Raw genomic sequence first — 6,965 nt, 5'->3', positions numbered from 1 at the left:
TCAAAACACTTTAAAAATGGGAAATGTGTTATAAACATAAGCATCTATTAAAAGTGGAGGAGAGGGTGTTTATAAAAAGTCTTTCTGTAAACAAAAATGTTCTGAAATACTCAGAGACTCCCAATTGAACAGAAGAAAACAGATTTGTTACCTGATAACATCTAACAAATGTTCCAGACTTGAAGGTAAAAATTTGACTTTGAGATAAGTTGCTGCAGAGCTAAGGGCCTCATTGAATTCCCTGGCTTTGGAGTTGACTACAAATGATTGTTATGTTTCCCTGACTCAAAAGCAGGTCAGATCCCAGTATGCCTTGCTCCATTTAAATTCTAGCCATGTGGATATGAGAAAAACATAGAATTGGCATCTTCTTTTTCTCAAGGTTCATTTATCTGCACACTGTGTTGTCTACTCATATTACAAAGCAAAATTTAGTTTATGCAAATTACAAACTATATTTCAGCCATCTCCAACAGCCAATGTATATTACTAATCACCTGCCATGAACACACAAAGTGCATTTAGCACTATCACAATCTTTCTGACGTCTTATCATTCTAATGGATTTCAAAGGGCTTTATAGAAATACTAAAAAGCTAATATATTCACATGCATGTTTATATATATACATAGTTTTATACATTTATACATACATAAACACATATACATACATACACACAATTACTGTTTTTAAAATTGAATCATATTCAAACTTTACACTCCATTTTTTCCCAAATATGTAACATACATGGATACATATATCCATGATATGGACCATCCATATGAGTTCAGTCTTTTCCATTGCTGTGTATCATTCCATAGTCTCCATGTGACATGAGTACTGTATTAGATAACTTCTGCTTGACCACCCAGATCCTCTCTCCACCCATCTCTACTCTGTACTCTGGGAAGCAGACTCTCATGGCTTCCCTTGCTCCTGGTTGGTTCTGATGGGGTTAACAAATAGGAAGCCCTGGCAAGAAGTTAAAGAAAAAGGCTGAGGGCAGGGTACTTATTTCCTGGCCCCCTCCATGCAAGTTTGCCTCAGCCTGGCTCTGTCCCTCAACTGAAGGCCACTTCTCCTCCCAAGTTTTCCTCTGCTCTACTTTCCTTCTGAGTTTGGTCACAGATTCCTCTCCTTGGGCCCAGGGAGGGTAACAGCTCTATTCCTATTCAAACCGGGTTATTGAAATAGCTCCTATGTATTCCCTACATACTGATTATACTTTTAAAATATCCATTTTGTGAATAAACTCAAATTCTCATGACTTATTTGTTTCCTTGGGACTCTGATAAAATTATTTAATTGTTCCCTGGATGATGAACATTTATTTTATTTTCAGTATTTTTGCTGAAATAAAAATCCTTCTTAAACAGTGATGCTCTTATTTCTGTAAGATATTTGCCGAAAGCAACAATGCTCACTCAAAAGTTAAGTGAATTTTTAATGGTTATAGATATTTCCAGATAACTTTCTAAAAGATTTGAAGCAATTCACACTTGCACTAGCAGTTTAATTATTTAATTTATTGATTGATTTTTAACAAGCATTTTAAATGCTTGCTATAAGCCAGACACTGTATAAAGGGCTTAACAAATATTAACTCATATAATCTAGTATATGAGGCTTCTCATTACTATAATCTAGTATATGAGGTGTCTCATTATTAAATTTGCATTTACTTGGCTATTACTGAGGCTATCTATCTACCTACCTATCTATCTACCTATCCAGTCTAACTATATTTCCTCTTTAATGAATTGTCCATTTATATTCTTTGCCTTTCTATTGCATGTATATATTAATGAGACAAATTAAATTGAGAGAATTTGGGTGAGTGGTTGAGATCAACAGAATTTAATAGCCTTTAAAATAGATCATAATTTTCAAATTAAATAATTCTGTAAACACAATGAGAAATCAGATGCTATTCAACTATACTAAGATATACTCTGCCCTTATCCATACTCAGTACATATGCACTAGAGTATGATCAGAAGAAATGCTTGATATTTTAGTGACAGAATATGTGACTATTTTATAGGTTGAGAAATCAGGAAAATTTTCCTAAGAAATCATTTATGAAGTAAAAGATTATGTTTTACAGGTATCTAAAATGTAAAAATGTGACTAGATCAAACTTGAAAAGATCTGGAAAAAAACTGGGAGTGAAAATCTTTACGTTTACAGATCAAGAAACTGAGTCTTCTAGTAATACATCTGACTAGTGACATTCAAGTGGAAAGAATCTTAGATTAACAGAGAGTAGAAGATCTTAACTGCTTTGAGCCTTTGTTTCTCATCCCTACAACTGGGAAAATATTATAGTATGAGGTCTTCTTGGCTGACAGCAGGGTTGGGAAGATCAAATGAGACAATGGGGGTTTAAGTGTTAGAAAATTCTAACCCGGCATTGTTTTACGGTAAAACGAAGTCTAGAACCCAGGTGTTCTAGCTCATTCTGTTTGTTCAGCACGGTGCTGCCTGATCCAGGAAGTTCTGCTCATAGGCATTTTGTAGATCCTGGACAACTTAGGCCCAGGCATGTTAAATACTTCTTCAGGTAGTCTGCAGTTCCCATGAACCTAAAAATCCACCAATTTACAGATACCTAAATTTTTTCTTTACTCAGGGCTCAGCAACAGAGGTAATAGTCAAAACAAGCATCTAATATTTTTAGCTAAAAAGTGCCAGATGGGAAATAACTCCTTTCTAGAGGAAAATTTAAGTCTGAGTGTTCGCTCACACTCCAAACATATTGCTTCTTTCCACCATCACCCTGCTACCTCACAAAAAGCACTTAGATGATGACAATGCAAAAGTTCCAACCCTGCTAAGAATAAGTTAGGCTACGCCAAAATGGACAATAGTAATGCAAGGCCACATAATGAACTGCATCTGATGACAGGCTCATAAGCTGTGCCCAATAATAAATGGTTTTTATTAATGAGAATTCAGGGAAATGCAATTATTTTCAAACTCCTAAACTACAAAGATGTCAGACTTTTGTTATATATGTAGCCTGATCTATGACTCTGATCCATTATTTTAAAATCTATGATATGCATTTTTTCTGCTGTAATTTCTGAGGACAGAAGTTTGCAAATAAAAAATCTGTATAGTTTAACTATACAGAGGAATGACCCTCTTAACTTCTGAAGATCAAAATGCATTTTAAGGTAAAATATTAACAGTAAATATATTCTACTCAGAGGTATGAAAGGTATTTCATTTACTATACCTAAAAAAACCTGTGTCAGTCCTTGTTCAGGGTAAAATGGAGTAAGAAATTTTCACTCTGTCTCTCCTACTGAAATGCAGCTAGAATCTCAATACAATGCATGCAGAAGCCCTCTGAGGACTCTGAAAAAAAATAAGAGCAGGTGGATTGGAGAAGGAAACCATAATTTGAAGTACCACTGAACTGGAGGGGAGTCTCCCATTTCATTTTCTTCCGGTGGTTCCCAGGCTGGACTCAAAGGAAATTTGAACCCTGTAACTGCTCACTATGTGTAGACAGAACGTATGCCAAGGGAAGGCCTCTGTCTCTAATTTGAGGAATGACAAAGGGAGCTCTGAGGGGTCAGAAAGAGCGAAGGAAAGCCCCTATATTTTTGTTTCATCCATCCTCCCCTGTTCTAGCCCCAGGCATTCCCATGGAAGTGGGAACAGCAATGAAATCAATATTTGAGCAGGCTCCAAAATCTCTAAAGGATGTGAAACTTTCTCTCTGTCCAGAGGAACTGTGGCCCCCAAAGTGTGAAGAGAATCTTTACCACTTTTTTTCCTCTCTCCATCCTCTCAACACTTGGTCTCAAACACAGTCACAATTATTAACAGTGTACAACAGAGTGGGAGAAATAAAACCCTGGTTTTCTAGCTAGAGAGTAGGGAAGTGGGGATCCTGTGAGGTGAAAACTCACTGAGGTAGTAGAGAGGAAGACTAATACCCCACATCAAGTGGAGTTATTCTAGGAATGTAATGTTCAAACATTAATTAAAGATTAGAGAATAAAAAGCAGATTTTTAAAAAAAAGCTTTCTACTTTTCAACATTGAGTATGATGTTGGCTGTAGGTTTATCATATCTGGCCTTTATTATATTTAGGTATGTGCCCTCTATGCCCACTCTGTTGAGAGTTTTTATCATAAATGGGTGTGGAATTTTGTCAAAAGCTTTTTCTGCATCTATTGAGATGTTAATATGATTTTTAATCTTCAATTTGTTAATGTGATGTATCACCTTCATTGATTTGCAAATATTGAAACATTCTTGCATCCCTGAAATAAATCCCACTTGATCATGGTGAATGATCCTTTTACTGTATTATTGAATTCAGTTTGCTAATATTTTGTTGAGGATTTTCGCATCTATGCTCATCAGTGATAACTGGCCTGCAATTTTCTATTTTGGGATCTCTTTGGTTTTAATATCAGGATGATATTGATCTCCAGAATGAGTTCAGAAGTGTTCCTTCCTCTGAAATTTTTTGGAATAGTTTGAGAGGATAGGTGTTAACTCTTCTTTAAATGTATTGTAGAATTTACCTGTGAAGCTATCTGGTCTTGAATTTATGTTTGTTGGGAGTTTTTTTCGTTTGTTTTTTTTGTTTTTTACTGGTTCAGTTTCATTACTGAAAATCAGTCTCTTCATATTTTCTATCTTTTCCTGGTTTACTTTTGGGAGATTGTACATTTCTAGGAATTTATCCATTTCTTCTAGATTGTCCATTTTATTGGTATACAACTGTTTGTAGTGATGTCTTACGATCCTTTGTATTTCTGTGGTGTCAGTTTTAACTCTTCTTTCATTTCTGATTTTATTGGGGCCCTCTCTCTTTTTTCTTGTTGAGTCTGGCAAAACATTTATTACTTTTGTTTTATCTTTTCAAAAACCAGCTCTTAGTTTCATTGAGCTTTTCTGTAGCTTTTTAAGTCTCTACTTCAGTTATTTCCACTCTGAATTTATTAGTTATTTTCTTCTACTAACTTTGGATTTTGTTTCTTCTTCTTTTTCTAGTTCCTTATTTAAGTGTATGGTTAGATTATCTGAAATTTTTCTTGTTTCCTGAGGTTGGCTTGTATCACCATAAACATTCCTCTTAGAATTGCTTTTGCTGTGTCCTATAGGTTTTGGATCACTGTGTTTCCATTTTGATTTGTCTCCAGGTATATTTTGATATCTTCAAGCGACCCATTGATTGTTTAGTAGCATATTGTTTAGCCTCCATGTGTTTGTGTTTTTTGCAGATTTTTTTTTCCTTGTGGTTGATTTCTAGTTTCATACCTTTGTGGTTGAAGAAGATGCTTGATAGAGTTTCAGTCTTCTTAGATTTATTGAGACTGGCCTAGTATGTGAACCATACTGGAGAATGTCCCATGCACACTTGAAAAGAATGTGTATTCTGCTGCTTTTAGATGAAATGTCCTATATACACCTACTAAGTTCATCTCCTAATGTGTCATTTAAGGCCAGTATTTCCTTGTTGATTTTCTGTCTGGATAATCTGTCCATTGATGTAAATAGGATGTTAAAAGTCCCCTACTATTATTGTGTTACTGTCAATTTTCCCTGTTGCGTTTGTTAATATTTGTTTCATGTATTCAGGTGCTCCTATGTTGGGTGCATATATATTTACAATTATATCCTCTCACTGGATTAATCCTTTATCATGTAATGTTCTTTGTTTCCTATTACAGTCTTTGTTTTAAAGTCTATTTTGTCAAATATAAGTATTGCTACATCAGATTTATTTTTGTTTCTATTTGCATGGAATATGTTTTTCCATCCCCTCACTTCTAGTCTGTGTGTGTCTTTAGATCTGAAGTGAGTCTCTTACAGACAGCATATATATGGGTCTTGCTTTTTATCTATTCAGCTACTCTATGTCTTTTAACTGAAGCATTTAGTCTATTTACACTTAAAGTAATCATTGATAGAAGTATACTGATTGTCCTTTAATTATTTGTTTTCTGGTTGTTTTTGTAGTTCTTTTTGTTCCTTTCTTCTTCTTTTGCTGTATTCTCATGTGATTTGATGATTGTCTTTAGTGTTATGTTTGGATTTCTCTTTTTTTCTGTTTCATTATAATTTTTTGGTTTGTGGTTACCATGAGGTTCATATATAACAAAATATTTATTTTAAAAAATACGGAATGTTTCATGAATTTATGTCATCCTTACACAGGGTCCATGTTAATCTTCTCTGTATCATTCCAATTTTAGTATTAGATATGTACTGGCAAAGTGAGCACAGCATTGCAATTTTAAACAATCAAAATCACAAAGCCAAAAGAAAAGAATGGAAGCTGCATCACTCATTCTAAAATGTTGTAGACACCTCATGGTGTATCTTCTTCAATAAATGAAATCTCATATATCTTTCTATGGACTCAGATTTCTACAATACTGATTAAGGATTATGAAAATGAATTCTCTAATTCTTTGTTAACATATCAATATATAAATGTTAATGCTATCCATTATTGACAATCGTGTTTAGGATGCCAACAAAATTATCCCTTCTAATTTTTTTTTAAAGACAAATAGTGGAAAGGCATATTCTATGGCTTTGTGTTATAGGAAACTCTTTATCCAGAAATACCTCCTTTGCACATTTTATAAAAATTGAGACAAAAAATTACAGTAAGAAAGATTTGAGCTTTCTTTAACTTTTCAAATGAAAACCAGATAAGAAGGAAAGATCAGAGATATAATATATACATATGTTTAATTGTTTCTTAAAGAGAGCAGGGTTTGAATTTCAAATGAGCAATCTTCAATGCTCTTTGAGATTTGGAGAAATCAACTAATACTTAAACTTCTATATATTACTGTGGTAGTCGTTTTGATGAGTCAGTTTGGCTAGTCTCCAGTTATTCTTTCAAACACTATTCTAGGTGTTGCTGTGAAGTTTTTTGTAGATGGGATTAAAATCCATAATCAGTTGACTTTAGAAATGGAGA

The 6,965-nt window shown here is 34.1% G+C and overlaps 1 non-coding gene across 1 annotated transcript; it reads right to left on the bottom strand.

Annotated features, from left to right (window-relative positions):
- Nucleotides 1-6,144: 6,144 nt before the first annotated feature.
- Nucleotides 6,145-6,254, bottom strand: LOC114897394. The gene has a single exon (XR_003794114.1). It is a non-coding gene; the product is annotated as a U6 spliceosomal RNA (small nuclear RNA).
- Nucleotides 6,255-6,965: the final 711 nt, after the last annotated feature.

The sequence above is a fragment of the Monodon monoceros genome, unplaced genomic scaffold, assembly GCF_005190385.1.
Source record: "Monodon monoceros isolate NGI ecotype Baffin Bay Population unplaced genomic scaffold, NGI_Narwhal_1 Super_Scaffold_16, whole genome shotgun sequence".
Classification (NCBI taxonomy): Eukaryota; Metazoa; Chordata; class Mammalia; order Artiodactyla; family Monodontidae; genus Monodon; species Monodon monoceros.
The sequence above is the reverse complement of the archived record's forward strand: the minus strand, read 5'-3'. Positions and strand labels throughout refer to the sequence as shown.